The sequence below is a fragment of the Pteronotus mesoamericanus genome, unplaced genomic scaffold (assembly GCF_021234165.1).
Source record: "Pteronotus mesoamericanus isolate MK-2021 breed Mesoamerican mustached bat unplaced genomic scaffold, CSHL_Meso_final contig_65, whole genome shotgun sequence".
Lineage (NCBI taxonomy): Eukaryota > Metazoa > Chordata > Mammalia > Chiroptera > Mormoopidae > Pteronotus > Pteronotus mesoamericanus.
The window spans coordinates 12817207-12834636 of record NW_026555228.1 but is presented as its reverse complement, the minus strand read 5'-3'; the positions used below and the strand labels follow the sequence as shown (position 1 = coordinate 12834636).

General features: G+C 40.7%; 1 protein-coding gene across 3 annotated transcripts in view; it reads left to right on the top strand.

The window, feature by feature from the left end:
* Positions 1–4946: 4946 nt before the first annotated feature.
* KLHL15 (kelch like family member 15) overlaps positions 4947–17430 on the top strand; it is a 33309-nt gene continuing 20825 nt past the window's right edge. The window contains exons 1-5 of one of the 3 annotated variants that reach the window (XM_054581158.1): positions 4947–4994; positions 5566–5763; positions 12443–12528; positions 13508–13575; positions 13819–13938. The gene's annotated coding sequence lies outside the window, so the exon portion shown is untranslated. Of the gene's footprint in view, positions 4995–5341; positions 5764–7356; positions 8429–12442; positions 12529–13507; positions 13576–13818; positions 13939–17430 lie in introns of those variants that run through there. The other 2 variants (XM_054581157.1, XM_054581156.1) reach the window with 2 other exon arrangements.

Genomic DNA, 17430 nt, shown 5'->3' with positions numbered 1-17430 from the left:
TAAAATGGCGACATTCACTGCATCTTTTATTGATGGTGGATATTCAGTACCTGCCTCTCCAGGGTACAGCATATGGCACTCTGGTGTCCTAGATCAGTCCCCTATGTTCTCCTGGACAGAACCCTACCCTTGGCACATCCCAGGGTCCAGTCCTTGCATCTTCTCCTTTTCCCCCACCCCTTCAAATCTGCTCCTCTTGAAGTCTTCCAGATCTCAGGAAGTGACAATTCCATCCTTCCAGCAGCTCAGGCCGGAAATGTGGGTAACATCCTTGACACCTCTCTTTCTTTTCTCCCTACATTCGGACATCCTTTTGTCTCTTCCTTCAACAACATTTGCAGAGTCTGGCCACTTCTCACCATCTCCACTGTAGCCTCCATTTCACTCTGTTAGTGGAATAGTCTCCTTACCCAGGACCCTGCTTCCTTATGTCTGCCTAAATTCTTTTTTTTTAACAGCCTGTATTTTGTTGTGTAATCGTCCCAGTGTTTTTTCTTTCAGTTTTATTGAGATGTAATTGACATACAGCACTATATAAGTTTAAGGTGTACAGCATAATTTGACCTACATGTTCTGTGAAATTATAACCACAGTGAGTCTAGTTAATATCTGTCATCTCATAGATACAAGAAAAGGGTTTTTTTCCTTGTGATGAGAACTTCTAGGATTGACTCTTTTAGCAACTTCCAAGTATATCATACAGCAGTGTTAACCGCAGCCATCATGGTGTACGTTACATGATGCCTAAATTCTTTAACTTACACAGAAGCCTTTGTGTTAATCATATGGCTCCTCTTCTCAAAACCTTCCAATGGGTCAGGGCACATGCCTGGGTTGCGGGCCAGGTCCCCAGTAGGGGGCGTGTGAGAGGCAACCACATATGGATGTTTCTCTTTCTCCCCTTCCCTTCTCTAAAAGTAAATCAATAAAATCATTTAAAAAACCCCCACAAAAAAACCTTCCAATGGTTCCCGATTTCTCCAAGGGCAAAGACTTTACAATAGCCTACAAAGCTTTACACAGTCTGGTCCATCATTTCTTTCAAGTCAAGGCTCAAACGATACCCCCTACCCAAATCTTGCTGGTTAGAACTGGAACACCCCTTTCCCTCGACACTCCTACTCTATTTATCATCCTGCTCTATTATTTCCCATAGCATTTGCCACATTCTAACAGACCATATAATTTGCTTATTTATTTTGGTTATTACCTGATTTATGTAATCTATGAATGCATGGATTTTTATGTTTGGTCACTGATACCCAGTGATTACAACAGGACTTGGCACATAGTAGGCACTCATAAATGTTTATGGCATGAGTAAGTATATTAGTAGAGATCACAGATGAACAATTTATAGAATTAAGTAGGAGTTAAAAAATACAACAGTGTGAAGATCATTTGCGATGTTAATCAGTGTAACATGGTACAGTAGAAAGAGCACAGAGTGAGAGGTGACACGGGAGGGGAGAAGCCGACTGCCACGGTCTATATTCCGTAGCCCTCCTGATTTTTGCCTCCTCCCCCACTTCTTGCATCCTACACTGTAACCCCACTAAACTATCAATGGTTCTCTAAATAAAGGTGCAATGCTGCCTCTTCTAGGCCTGGAACTGTCCTGTGGGTATCCTTTACTCTCCTCCTTACCTTTTCCCCTCTACACTGAACTTAGTACTGCCTCTGAGAAGCTGTGCTTGACCCTCGCGAGCTCCGATTACATCCCCCTTTTATACTTACTCACATAGCACCCCATGTTGTCTAAGCCTCCCACAATGTGTTGGGGACTCTGATACTGAACCCGAATGTTTCTGAACCCAGGTGCAAAGCAGTTATTCTAACAACAGCCAACAGACAATTGTTTGCTAGGGCTTTAAGGATGGAAGTGAAATAGGGAGAAGCATTTGTTCCAGGAAGAATCAGATTGTTGAGTCTTCTTGACCATGCAGATATCAATCACGTTATCAATTCATTATCCCTGAGATAGCTCTGCACATTAGTGAAATAACACAAATGTAAATATTTGAGACGCGTCATTTCATGGGGGCAATGCCCTCTGAAGGGTTTTTATTTATTTTTGCACTTCCATCACTTGGGGATATTTAGGGATTGGGTATTCTCCTAGCTGGGCCCGGGGTTGGGTTTGGGGATTCATGACATTGGGGAAGAGAGAAACAAGTGGTATGCTCAGGGAAGGGTTCCCACCGAATGACCACAGATCTGACTTCGAGGTGAGAAGAGGAGATATCCCTGCGCAGGGATCTCTAGAGCCATGGCCTGTTTAAAGAGACTGAAGTTTCCTTGTCGTAGCTTTAGGGTTTTGCTTTCCTAAGGAAGTAGAGGGAGAGTCAAGTTTGTTAGGCAGGAAGTGCAGAGAGAGGGCTGGAGAAATGTGGAGAGGTCGTGACAGATCAGAAGGCCAGAGGTAATAGGAGACAAGCTAAGAGGAGCCTTTCTAAGTGACAGGTGACCAGCAATGACCAAGATGTGTGAGCATTAGCCAGGAATCCTCCAACATTCACGAAGACACCAATTTCCTATTAGTCATGCAATATAAAAGCTCAAGTTATTCTATTTGGCTGTTAAAATAATAAACTTGAAAGCCTAGAAATTTTGGGGCCCCTCAGATTGCATTTTGAAGGCTCCATCTTGGAGAGGGACCAGGAAATAATGCTTAGGACAACAGCCACCATCCTGCTGGAATGTGTCAGTCTGCAGGTCTTGGTGTGGACCCACAGAAGTTAGTACTGATTTGGAAGATACCGGTGGATCCTGAGGGGCTGAGACAGACTAGACCCCACAAGATGCCTTAAAGTGCCTCAAGGTATAGAGCGCTTGGCAAACAGCTTTCAAGAGGAAAGAGAATGCATAAGCAGCTTTATTAGAGTTGGCTGAAGATATAACTCTTTAAGATTCCCAGCGACTGGGGTAGGGGCTAGTTACATGAAAAGTGATTACCAAAATAATTACCACAGCCTGGATTTCTGAAAAGACTCAACTACCTTTTTTTTTTTTTTTTTAAGTGGGGGAGGGTATACAGTATCCTAAATCCTCAGATCCCCTGGGTAGGAACTTCCTTCCAACTCCACTACTATTCCCAGCGCCAAGTCTCTAACCTGCCTCCCGGCTTCTGAGACTGCTAGATATCCGATTTGAGGTCTGCATACTTAAGCTAGAGGGCTAGGAAAAGACAGCTTCTATCTGCCCCATGGGGCTCTACCAGTGTGAAAAAAATGTCCTCAAGGTATTTGGGAGTTCCCATTATTCTAGTAATCGGTGGGAAAAGTAATTGAAGACAGGAACTGCCTGGAGGAGTTTGTTTATTTAAATGACTTGGTTTTACTTTCTTGGTGTTGGAGAAGAATGCTTCGTGTTGTACCAGACCCTTCTGTAAAACACCTCTCCCCTCTTTTAAATGACAGTGAGAGGCATCACTGATTAAAGATCGCTTGTGTTTCAGGAGTGGGCTCTATATAGTAAATATGTAAGTTGGTGGAAAGTTGCAGCTCAGCTTCAGAAACAGTAAAGTATATTTAAAAAGTACCTTTGGACATAATGAAAGATCACAGGAGACCACATAACATCACAATAAGGGTCTCATGACATCACTGTAGGCATACCCTTGCTGCACAAAACAGACACATTTCAGTTCCTGACTGAATGTACAGCTCAAGATGTATGTTAGCTAATGCACAAAAATAAAAATTCGGCGCTTTTAGATGTTCAGGAATAATGTATGAAAACAAATGTTCAAAGTTGAATGTATGCCATTTTAAAGTTTATTTTATGGCTTATAGTTTTTTAAAGCTTGTTTTATAGTTTAAATGGGAAAAGGGAAGCTTATTTCCCTTTTTCCAGAAGATTAAGGTGTTTCTCTCTCTTTTTTCCCACGAAGTAGTCTGTCTATTTCAGCAGAAGAGTACACCGTGTGCTGTTTTGGCCTCTTGGGAACAGGACATGTTTAAGTTTGCTAGAGAGATAATGATCGCTTTTAGCAACATATGTATGTATCTCCCTGAAAGAACATCGGGATATTGGTCTGGAGAGAAAATGGCGGCGGGGGGGGGGGTTAGGGGAAAGAGAAATTCCTCAGTTTAGGATCAAAAATGGGCAATGGATAATTTAAGGTTACTTGTAGAACCACTGGCCTCCAACTGTGTATTTGTCATCTACACTTCTCCCAAAAGGAGATTTCACAACAATAAATTTACAGAACAGTCCTATGTTGTAGTTTTTTATTCTAAATCAAGAAAAGTCGCTATTTAAAAAGCATTAAGCTAGAATTCTATAGCCGATTTGTTAAAAAAAAAAAAAAGAACCCCCTGCCCCCCCCACCCACGCCCATCGCCGCCCTGTTTCTTCTTGCCATCTTATTTTGACGCAAATGGAAACAGAACAGCGTTTCAAGATCCGGCATTTCTCTGTTTCGTGCAGACATGCCGTTTTCTATGAATTTTCCCACCTCTGGGAAATGTACTTCTGAAACGTGTAATTGTTTGGGAATAAGCCAAGTGGAACTATGACGCAATTATCCCCTGCAAGTTGCCCTACAAAAAATGATGTCATTTGGTGCAGATGTAGTCACTTTTATAACACAGGTAGATATGGTAAAGCTTCCTCTACGTCGTTCCCGATTTCCCCACCCCCACTGAATGCAAGAGGCAAAGACATTTTCCGGGCTTCCTAACACTCAACTTGTCGAGAGTGGGCGCACGGCAGTGGCTCGAGTCCACCGCTCGCGCAGACGAAGAAGGACCGCTGCGCGGCGGCTAACACAGCCAAGTGTTCCCAGACCCGACGGCGAGGGAAGCCTCCTCAGGCAGGGATCGCGTCCACAGCGTGGGGCCCGCTCCCGCGGCCAGCCGGAACGTGGGGCCCCACGGGCGTGGGACAGCCCTGCCCCCACCCGGCTCCCACACCCGCTCCCGCTCCCGCGGTGCCGGAAGTGACGCGCACTGGCTGAAAGATGGCGGCATTGGCGCTCGACCAGGGGGAAGGTAAACACCCTCCGGGCCGCCGCCCGCCAGCGGGCCCCCTTGAGGCACCAGTGGGGACCGAGGGCGCCTCCCGGGCCTCCTGGCCATCTCTCGGCTTCCCACCCTTCGACCTCCCTACCCACGTGGCAGGCTTCCGCGTTGGGACGACGGCGCTTAGAGCCCCCTGCCTGCGGGCCCCGCCTCCCTGGGCGGGCCCCGGGCGGCTCTTGCCGCCCGCAGGGGGCGCGCGGCCAGGAGCGGCCCCTGGCTCGTGGCCCCACATGCCCCGCCCCTTTCCCGCCCCTTGCCCGCCTTCCTCCACCCCCGGCGTGGGTGATCCTGAGGCTCGGCGCGCTTGGGGCAGAAGCCCGGAGACGCCGTCGTCGACGCCGCCACCGTCAGCGCTTCTGCCGCTATCCGCGGCCCCTCAGTCCCTTTCCCCGCCCGCGGTCCGGAGTCGGTCCTCCCGCCGAGCCCCGCCGGGTGCCGTGTGCCCCAGGCGTTGGCAAGGCCGAGCCCGGCCCCGACGCCGTACCGCCTCTCGCCGAGCCGACTGTCTCGACTTGCGACTCAGCGCTGTCTTCTTTCCCAGGACTGGTTCCGAGGGGGCAGCAGGCGCGCAGACTCGCCCCCCGCCGGAGCGCCCCGGTCCGGCCCGGGAGTGGCCCCTTCTAGACGTTCGAAGACCCTGCCCAGTGCCGTCCGGCAACCGACCGCCCACCGTCCGGCCGCCGGCCCACTTCTTCCTGATGCAAACTGCCGTCTACTAGAGGTTGGACGGACCCCCGAGGTACGTAGCCGCCCCTGGCCCTCCGGCCTGCGGGAGCCCGTGCTTCGGCCGCGGCCCCGCGCTCGACACCGATTCGGTAGCCCTTTCTGCACAGACCCGAGTCAAACATTTGGTAGACGCCGGGACCTAATTTATCTTTGACTACTTAAATTGTTTGAATTTTAATTTTTTTCAGAGAGGAAAAAAAAAGGAAGAAGCATAATTCAGCCATTTTTTGCAGCACACAGCTGCAGGTACCATGATTATTTTATTCCTAACCCGTTCTTTCCCTTTAAAAATCCTCTTAATGCTTGAAATAGAACTATACGAAATGCGAGGCATAAAACGTGGAATCAGAAGGTCTGGGTTCGACTGGGTGACTCTGAGGAAATCGCTTACTGAGCCTTGGTTTCTTATCTGTGAAATCTAGTCACATCACAGGGTAGTGAGGACTATATGAGGCCATATATATGAAAATAATGTCTAGCTGTAAAGTGTAAAAATAAAAATGCAAGGCAATTTATTTGAGTAACCTTTGCCAGAGTGGTTAATGTAGTAGCTAACTGTTGCTGCCTCTTTATTTCTATATTATGAGTATAAGCAATAAGTAAGGAATGTCGAAGCAGTGCTGTGAATCGACTAGATATAATAGTCACGTTGCTTGGCCTTCTTCCTACGAAATGCTAACTGCTTATTTAAATAACGGTATTCTTTAATTCAAATTTAACGTTATTGTGGTGCTTTGCTTTTCATTTTTCTAGGCCACTTATTTTCTTTTTCTTACAGGCAATATTTAACACCTTCCATTTGTGTAGTCTTATATTTTCTGAATTGATATTTTCTTTTGTTAATCTGATTAAATTGTAATTCAGAAAATGCTTATAACATAAATAACCTAATTTTAATGCCTATTTTTTTTTTATCTAGGGAATAGGATGCCTGAATATCTTTACCAATGTGAAAATTGTTTTTCATGAGCTTATGATGCATTCGGATTTCTGTAATTGTTAATATATCTAGAAATGTATAGAAAACTCAACTTTTTGCCAAATGAAATAATGTTTATGTAATTTAATTCTCTTTTTTTAATCACCACAACATTGAGGTGCTCAGAAACAGTTTTTCAGTGGCAAAGGATGTTAATGTGCACTCTTTATTGCTGATTAACTTGGGGGAATAATAGGATAGTAAATGTTTGTGGTTTGAAAATTGGACTTATTTGTCAGAATTTATAATATATATGTGTAACAGATCAGTATGGGATTACCCTTACTCGACACATCAAAAATTGTAGTATGATTTGGCTTTAAAAATGGTCCACAAAAAGTGAAAGAAGCATTTTTTTAGTATATTATTTTTAGCTAACAAATGGTTTTCTTAGATTTTTCTTCTGAGATGGTTTATTCAATTTATAATCCAATACCAGTTGTCTTTTCAGAGTATGCTTTTGTGTTTTGTAAAAAGGCAGAATAATAAAAGGCGGGCGGAATTAAATTTGCCAAAGGAAGAGCCTACTTTAAAATCCTAGGGTTTTTTATACATTGGACTTACTGCTTCTCCTGAAGGTAAAATTTTCGGAAATCACTGCTTTATTGGGAATTTTAAGGTTTGCCCTCTCTTCCTTGATTTGGGTTATCTGGGGCTAAAATCTTGGAACCAGCGCTACGTTGGCTTCGTGGGTGTTCCGATGGGCCCCAAACTTGGTTTAATAATCTGTGTAAAACTGACATTGTACAATATAAAGGTGAATGGTGAAATTCATGCTAATAATTTAAATTTAAAATTTTTCTTTACTTAGGATGAATTAAACAGCAAATTAAAAAAACGCCATGACAAGTCGAGAGATACCTTAGAAGAAAAGAGAAAGCTTTATGTCTTAGTATCTTTAATGACACTTTCTACCTGCTTTGAGCGAGGCCCTGCATTTTCATTTTGCTCTGGGTCCTGAAAATTATGTAGCCCGTTGTCAAGGTTGTCATTTCCCGTTGTAAATGTTTTGAGAGTGAATAATATTAACTGTGAGGAAAATGAATCTTTAGCTTGTGAGAGGTTGAGTTAATTTATTAGCACATATCTCCTCTGAATTGAAATGCTGTACCTTGTGACAGGGTTGTTGTTTTTTCTTTTATTGAGGAGAAATGAAAGACAGTCATTGGTAAAGCATTGTAGGATAGTTTAAGCGCGCAGGCTCTGAACTCAGGCAGACCCCAACTCTACCACTTTTTAAGAATTATATCCTTGGGCAACTTAACCTCTGAGCTTTGATTTTTCTCATCTTTAAACCAGGGGCAGTTACAGAGCATGGAAAGTCGTGAGGATTAAATTTATGTATTCATCCAACAAATATTTATTAAGCACTTGTTATGTGCCAAGTGCTGTTCTTTCTCAGTTCTAGGGATACAATAGTCAATGAAACAAAACATTTTTTTTTAAAAAAAGGGAAAACCAAACAACAAAAAAGGAAGGAAAATAAGCCTTATCTTCATTTAATATACTAAGAGGAAAAATGAAGCAGAAAAAGAAAGTGTGGATTTTCTGGTTGATGGGGCGTATGGGAGGCTTTTTAAAGAGGGGATTTGAGGAAGGCTTCACTGAGATGCCACTGGAGGAAAGGCCTGAGGGGAGCCGTGTGTATCTGGAGATGGAGTGATCCAGGCAGAGGGAATGGCAAGCGCACAGCCTTGAGGTGGGTGTGTGGCTGGTTTTCAAGAAACAGCAAAACGGCCAGTATGTGTGGAGCAGAGCGAACAAGGGGGAGTAATGGGAGATAATTATTATTGATGTTTTAGGAATCACTAGAGCGGTTCTCATAGTTCATCTTTACCGTGATATATATTGTGCTGCTGCTGGTCCAAAGGTGGAAAACCTTTTCAGGATTAGAAATTTTAATTTCTGAATAAAGAAACTAGAAAAGATATTTCCTTAGATTTTCTCTTTTTAACATAAGACCTTTTAAAATTCATCTGGCTAAATTATTGAGGCAAATAAGAATGCATAGAAAATGTATACGTTGTCTCTGATAATTGAGTTTAGTCAATGATTTTACATCATTTAAAGATTTGCAGGAAATCCTTATCGTAATATCAAGACCTTCCAAAAGATTTAATTCTTGTGGAGAACTAAAGTGTTAACACTATGATATCGGTGATTTCAAGTTAGGATATATAACTTAGAAGATTTGGGGTTTTATTCCCCAATAGAGGTTTTTCCTAGAATTCTCACTGGATCCAATCTCTAAAGGCTAGGGAAGCTGTTTTCCATGACATCATCCTTGGATTACTTCTACTTGTAGTGAGGAATGAGCAGAGGAGCATTAAATTAAAATCTTCTGATGAAAAAAATAGTGTTGAAGCAGGAGTGGGGTTTTTTTTCTTACAAGGTCTCATGTATGCTAGGATGACTAAATGCTAAACATACCTGAAAAGTGAAGTAATTTGGATAATGGGTGCCAACCTGACGGCTGAAGGACCCCAGAGCCTTCCTGAAAGCTTAGTTAAATGGTCATTTGCAATTTGGTCCTGAGTTACGAGACCATTTTGATGGACAAGGAAGAATTTTCAGTATTAAACAAATTCGAGTTAACTTACACAGCCTTTCCTCCCATATTAAACATATTTCTCATTTTGAGTAAGTATATCTGAGGGTAAAATGACTGCTAACAGAGCTAATAAAATAGTCTATTTTCAGATTTTTCTTTCCTTTTAGGTGGAGAGGTTGGCCTCTTTGAGAGTGTCGAATTTAAAATTTTCACTTTATAGGTTACAGAAATTGTAAGAAATGTTATGACTCAGAAATTGATTCTATTTTTATCTGTAGTAAGCCCTTGCATTTTCTTTTTAGTGTGCAAGCATGGCATTTTCTACATAGGCATCATCTTGGGCAGGCTATCAGTTTGAGGATAAAAATAGTATGAAACAATTTAAATTTCTCATCGAAGATAAGTATATCAGCCTCTGCAGATCTACCTTTCATACTGGATAACTTAGGGTTTTGTATGAATTTTCACGCAACTTGAGGGGAGTGACTGTGATAGCATTAAGTTATCACTTATGGCACAAACATGGAGGTTAGTTTATTATGAAACATATTCTATTTAATTGTGTAGAATTTGCCTTCATATCAGAATGGCAGCCTTCTAACTGAAAAGGAAGCATTTAATTTCTTTGCCTTTAATTCCCTGTCCAATTTTACCCCCACCAGACTTTTTTCTTTACTGGTCACTAGAGAGTTTGAACTGTTAGAAATTTCTGTGATATAAATAGCAGTAATAGTCTTCCAGGGCAGAGGTAGTTTGGTTGTAAGTGTGTGTGTTGTCATTTGTCCCATCTATTATCGTAACCATCAGTGGTACTCAAACCTTTTGGTCTCAGGACCTTGCTATGTTCATGAAAGTTATTGGGATCCCAAGAGCTTTAGTGTTTGTGGGTTGTACTTATCTATATTTACCATAGTAGAAATTTAAACTGGGAAATTAAAAAAACTTACTTGTAATTCATTTTTAAAAACCCTACTTGTTAATCTAAATAACATTTCTTGTGGAAAAGAACTGTTCTCCAAAAGAATGAAAAACTTGGTGAGAAGAGTGGCATTGTTTTACATTTTTGCAAATCTCTTTAATGTCTGGCTTAATAGACAATGGGCTTAACGCTTCTACATTCAGTCTGTTATGGTATCACACATATAGCCTCTGGAAAAAGAGTAAGTGAAAAAGACAAATAACTTTTAAAGTTATTATGAAAATAGTTTTGACCTTGCAAAGTCCTTTTAGGAGATTAGGACCTCAGTTGTCCCTGGACCACACTTTGAGAATCACTATATTAATCGATCTTATGCATAGAATGTCTGAGACTTTCTTTTTTTCTTTAGTCAGTTCCAAGTTTATAAAATAAGATAAACTCATCAGTATTTCTTTCCTAGTAGTATAAGTATGCCTTGTCATTTAGTTTAATTTGATTTGGTTTCCCTTTTCAAAAACCTATCATTTCAAATTCTGAATGCCAACTATGGAATATATATGCATACAGGTTTATAAACTATGATTTCCCTTAATCTGATGATCTGTTTTGAAAAGTGAGGATACAGAATTTCTGTACGTTGGACATTTTGTATGTTAGTAAATATTTTTTTCAAAGTCCCTTAATGGAGTCCCACCCCAGCCCTCAGTGATTTATAGTTCTTACTTGAGTTTTGTTTCATTTTACAATTAGTTTTTAAACATTATTTATTTCTTAAATTGCTGTAACTATTGATTTAGAGAATTCTTATGCATGAAGTTTTGTATGTTTTTGTATTTCTCTTACAGTTTGCTTTTTCTAGCTCCTTTTTATTTGCTTATATATGTGTTTTTGTGTATTTTAACTTAAGCTTTACTTTTTTTTTTCTTTGTAACTTCCAGGGTGTGTATTGTGAACAAGTTGGTTTTGTTTCACATGTTCATTTATAAGTTTGGTTGTTTGATGTCTTAAACATTGATGTTATAGATTCATGCTGTCCAACAGAATTGAATGCTAGTGACATATATAATATAAAATTTTCTTGTAGCCACAGTTTAAAAAAAAGTAAAAAACAAGTGAGATTCATTTTAATATATTTTATTTAACCTAGTACATCCAAAATATTATTTCAACATGTTTTCAGTATAAACATTTGTATAGTGAAATATTTCACATTCTTTTTTTTTTTTTGGACTAAGTCTTCAAAAATCTGTTGTCCATTTTATACTTACAGCACATTTCAATTTGGGCTAGCTACATTGGCTTCCATGTTGAACAGCACAGATACAGAGGAGAGTAACTACTCTGGGTAGGGCAAAAAAGCCCGAGGAGCCCCAAAAAGCTAGAAAATTATACTTGTGTGATGAGAAAAAATGGAAAACATTGTCACTGCAAAATAAGGTTGTGTTTTGACTACCAGTACATCTAATCCCTTACAGAATTACATTATGATAAACGCTAGGGAGGTGTGGGGTCTATAGAGAGGACTTGGAGGGGTGTTGTTCCTATGGTCTTGTGTGTGATAAGCAGCACTGGGCAAGAGCTGGGACAAGGGAAGCCAGCATTGATTGACCTCCAGTGGGGTACCTTGCTCTGGGCTAGACATTTGACTTAATGTTAATTCATTTAATTACCACCCCAACTAAAGATTATGATTATTATTCCTAATATACGGACGGAAACTGAGGTCAGGAAGTTAACTAAATTTCTCCGTGTTACACAGATGGTAAGTACTGGTAAGCTCTCTGATTTCAAAGGTATTGCTTGTCTAACCGCAGTATTTGTGTGTGTGTGTGTGTGTGTGTGTGTGTGTGTGTGTGTGTTTTGCAAATCAAATTCTGGTCTTGACTCTCTTTCTAACTAGTTGTATGACCTTGACGAAAGAATTCACCTGTGGACCTTAGTATCTTCATTAGTCTGGTTAAAGTTGATCTGGGTCCTGAGAGACTTTTCTGAGAGGATGGACTGGGGTTTGAAGTGCTGGTGCTGGGGAGAAGCGTTTCTCCAGAGTTTACTGAACTGTTTAAAGGGTCAGGTTTATTATATTGGTTCCAGTAGCACCATGAAGGGGTCGAAAAATAAGCCCTAATGTTATGATGTACTTAAGGACCGTATACTGTTGCAAGTCTTTACATGTGTTAACTCATTTAATCCTCACAGTCACCTATGAGGTAGGTTCTATTAATATTAATATTCCCTTTTCACAGATGAGGGCAGTAGAACACAGAGAGGCAAAGTAGCTTGCCACAAGGTCACAAAGTTAATAAGAAGTAGAACCAGGATTGAAACGCAGGTATGTGACTCCAGACCTGTACTCTTAACTCACTACTTCTGTTTAAGGACTTATATATCATGTTGGTTGGTTAATCACTGAGTATTTTATCACTTTCTACTTGAACACATGCTTCCAATAAAAGTTTAACATACTGTTGCTGCTCTAAATCTGTTAGTTTTATTGATAGATGCATCAAGCTTTTTCATGTAGAGAAGTTACTGTGTATGTCCCAGCTATCACAAATTAGCTTTAGAAATCAATTTGGATCAGATAAACTTCACAAATGCATTGCTAAGACTTGAAAAGTAGCTATAGTTTGTTTGTTCTGCATATCTCTGTAAGTGCATTATACATCTGTAAGATCATATAAATAGAATAAATGAGAATTTTATGATTAAAAATTTTTAGAGATCATCTTGTTGAACGTTCTCATTTTACAGATGCAGAGATAAGACCAAGAAAGTTTGAGTAACTTAAAGTATAGTCATTTCTGTCCTAAAACTGTGCTAGTTAGGAACCTTGGTTATACATAGGAGAAAACCTACTTAAGATAGTAAAAAAGGGAGAATTTATTCTAAGAATGTAAGGATTTCTCTCAGAACCCAAGGGCAGAAATAGGGCTAGGCCTAGGAACTGGAAGAATGAAGGCTTTAGGGAGTACTCCCTATCCTCATAAGTTGGTTTTATTCTAAGTTGACTGACTTTTTTTTTTTTGGTCTGTTAAAATTATTTTATTAACAAAAAGAAAACAGCCTGTTTTAAATGGGCATTCTTACCACACACACACAAACACACACAGATGGTCCCCAACTTATGATGATTTGACATAGATTTCTCAGTTTTATGATGGTGCAAAAGTGACATCACCCAGATCTTGGTTTCTAATACCATTCTCCAATAGAAGAAACTAGGGGTCTTTGGAGAAATGGCTGATTCTAAGACTGTGCCTTCCTTTTCTTTATCGTACACCATCTTGTGCATCCTCCATCTTGTGCAGAGCCCTTTGCCAGGAGACGACCTTCTCTAACCTCGCTCACGGTGTCCTTGCCCCCTTCATTCCCTGCGGTGAGTGGGACCTGGAGGAATCCCAATGGGAGAAGAACTCTGGTGCTCGCGCGGGGAGGGGGCTGGGTGGGGGGGGGTGGGGAGCAGCGGCACAGGCGACTGACTCGCTGATACTCAGCTCACGTGGCACGCGCAGGTTGGTGCCCACAGCTGCTGTTTAACATGTTCCAGGTCAAACTACACAGTGCATACCTCTTTCTTTTCCCTTACTTTCTCTCCTGTTTTCTAAATTTTTGACAAAAGAGCGTTCATCTTGATTCATATTTTCCACCTGGGTCTGGCCATATGTGACTGGGATCGGGATCGCAGAGTGGAAGCCTGTCTGCAGTGAATCCCCCCTCAGTGGGCTGTGGGTGCCCAGAGGTGAGCGGGTACTATATTTACATATTTAGGATCTTTTGACTCACAGGATGCCAATCCTTCTCCTCTTTTTTCTTCTTGCTTCTTTGCCCGTTGATGTCTCCACCCTAGTGTGTGGAAACTCAATTGGTTTTTGTTTTTGTTTTTGTTTTTGAAAGCATAGTATCTCTTTGTAAAAATTTCTTCTGGATGGAACTTTTTTCAGAAAAGTGAATATTATTTGTTTGAGACTTCATCAGATAGTGATAACTTCAATATAAAAGGTTACTTTAACAAGAAGTGAAATATATGGTATTTTAGGCACTGTCGAACTAACAGAATAATGAAACACAAAGCAGTCTACTGTCAAGTAGATGAACACTGATGGGCAGCCTTCTGTTAGTAAATCTCCAGTGAATATGTCCCATACATCTTGAAGAGTCAGAGTGATCATTGGCATCCATAATGATCCTGAGAAAGATAATGAAATTTCAAAATTTTCATCCAGTTTGTTACTTTATTCTAATTATTTTGAAAGTTGATAATTAGTGTGGTATTGATAGCCCTCCACTAACCAGAATGTGTGATTGATTATTCAGATACCACACTGTATGCTGTTTCTTTTGTTCCCATTTTGTATTTGTGAACCTATGCCTCATATCACTTGGAAAGCTCTAAGCTCATTAATTTTACCTTTAAAAACAGTACAGGGAAAAAAAAACCTGATAGCTTATTTTAATCCCAAGTATGTTAATAAAGTAGTTCTGCCAAGCATTCAATACAGAGTAAAATATTTCATATCTGTTTTCCAGATTATAGACAACTCTCTTGTGTTCTACCTTTCCAGAGTGAAAGCATATAGCTTTTGGATTAATGAAGTACTGATTAAAAATTTGATATTAATTTCATCTTATGAATACTTTGCTGTCTTAGTTAAGTGAACTTATGTGGTACAATCAATAAGACTTAAAGGTAAGTTAGGGACAAATGGGGAGAAAGAGGTACCTAGAATGTCTCTTGATAAGACGGGAAATACAAAAGAACTGATTGGGGGGGAGGATATAATTATGATTCCATCTAGACATATTTTGAGATCCCTGTGGGACACCCAGAAGTGTCCAGTTGGTGATTCACTATTTAGAGTACTGATGTAAGCAGAGATAGGCAAGGTAATGGTAAAGGTAGGTATTAGTGAAAAACATGGGTTTAGATGAGATAATTTAGGAAGAAGGAGTGCTTAGATGAGATGAGAAAAGGGTGCAAGAACAGAATCCTGGGGAATACCAGTGTTTAAGGAGTAGCTAGGAATAGGGGGTAGCTCAAGGAAAATGAGCTTAGGAAGGAGACTGAGAAACAAGTAGCCCAAGAACAGAAAGAGAATTGGGAGAATGGTGTAATGAAGATGAGAGAGTGTTGAGATGAGAGACTGCGTCATGCTATGCTGCGGAAGGATCCTGAGAAATAGGGACTGGGATGTAACTATTGGATTTGGCAATTAAGGATTTTTTTTAGATTAAAAAAAAACATTTATAAAACAATAATACACTTTCATTGCAGACAGATTAAAAAACAAATTAGTCGGGGGGCGGGGAGTAAAACTACTACTCTACCATCCCAAGGTAACCATTTTTAACATTTTGGAATTATCCTTTCAGACATTTATTTGTTTATTTATTTATAAAAGAACTTATTTTTAGGGGGGAAGGGAGGGAAAAAGAGAGGGAGAGAAACACCCACGTGAGAGAGAAACATCAGTAGGTTGCCTCTTGCATGCCCCCAACAGGGGACCTAGTCTACGTCCCAGGCATGTGCCCTGATTAGGAATCAAACCAGCAGCCTTTAGGTTTGCAGGACAATGCCCAACACACTGAGCCACATCGGTCAGGACCAGACTCTCTTTAATTAGCAGTTATTCGTTAGATGACATCGGGCTGGGATAACTACAGAATACATGGGTTAATATGTCAAGAAGTACAGAATGTTGTAGACAACATATCCATGAAACAAAGCAGTAAAATCTAGTGATAGCCTTCTCACAGGAGCGGAGAAGTAGTGTCTTTAGCATACCCGTGGGAACTGCCTTTTCACTCTTGGCAGCTGAAGGCTCTGCCAAATCCAGGGTGCAGAGATGATTCCTGAAAGGCACAAACCTCCATACTGACATAATGCCCGGCATACAGAGATGCTCTTTCTTTTAGTAAATAAAGGGGGAGGCATTGGTAATCGCGTGGTGAGATGGGTGGTGACGGTTTCCTTCAGGGATGTAGAGCAAGTGACTTTGGTGCCCGTTGCTTCACTGGAGGGCTCGTGGTCCAAATACCCAGCCAGGGAAAGGAGAGAGCTTGGGAAATAGGGTGTCACACCAGATGGTCTAAGCTGGGGAAGGACAGAGGTAAAGTTCTGAGATGATTGACCAAGTGAAAAGAGGGGGAAAGTTTAAGACAGAGAATGAGCAGTTGACAGTTAACAGTTTCAGATGTGGACCACTTCTGGAGTGTGGTGAAGTCCACCAGGTTTGGGAATAAGGTTTTAAAATGGAAGAAGGTGGAAGGTTTTAGGAGTTGAGGTGGTCAGGGACTTTTGATTCTTGGTTTTTGGGTGAGTGAGCTTACATGAGCAGTAAAGAGGTGTGGAAAATGACTTAGCTAGGTGCCAAAGTCGTCAGGAAATGTGGGAGAGAGATTGAATCGGATATGTGTATATGGTAGATAAGTGGCAATGAGAAATGAATGATGGATTTTTATCGGAGTGAAAGGCCATGTTTTAGAAGAAGGACAATAGAGAAGAGAAGATTTAGAAGGTAGGGTTGTAAGCTATATATAGGAGAGCATTTTTTTTCTATGAAGAAGATAGAAAAGTATTTTTCTTATTTAAGTCAGCCTGCAGGGAAAACTTTCTGTGACCAGCATGAGCCTATAGGCGAGTTTGTTTACACTGAAGCAAGATTCCACCGGACACAGTGGAGAGGGTTGAGAGGAAATGAGGGGATGGGAGGAAGGGTCGTTGAGGAGGAAGCTCAGAGCTGTGTGAGGATGAGAGTTGAGAGGATAGATGGTCTGGGGTGGGGTTGTGTGCAAAGGAGAAAATGACTTCATAAACAGTCTAATAGACTGGATTAGTTTATTCTGTTTTACTTAAGTATAATTTCACTATCTTGGCTTCATTTCTCTGATATGCAAAAATGTGGTTTAATATCCTTTAAAATTACATACTTTATAAGCAATGATCACTTTTTAAAGATAAGGTTAATGAGGTAAGTAAAAAGAAAAAGATAAACCTCAATATTTCTTGAATGCCCACTACCCAGGGACATCATTTTGGTGTATATTCCTCTGGACTTTTTCTCATCTGAACAAATAACATGTGTATTTAATTTTTGAAAATATACTGAGTATATTGCAGTTGCCTGCTTTTTTCCACCATAACAATGCCTAATAAATATCCTTTGTCAGAATAGGTAGATTGCTGCTATCATTTTTGGTTGTTACAGCAATCCATTATAGGAATGTACCATAT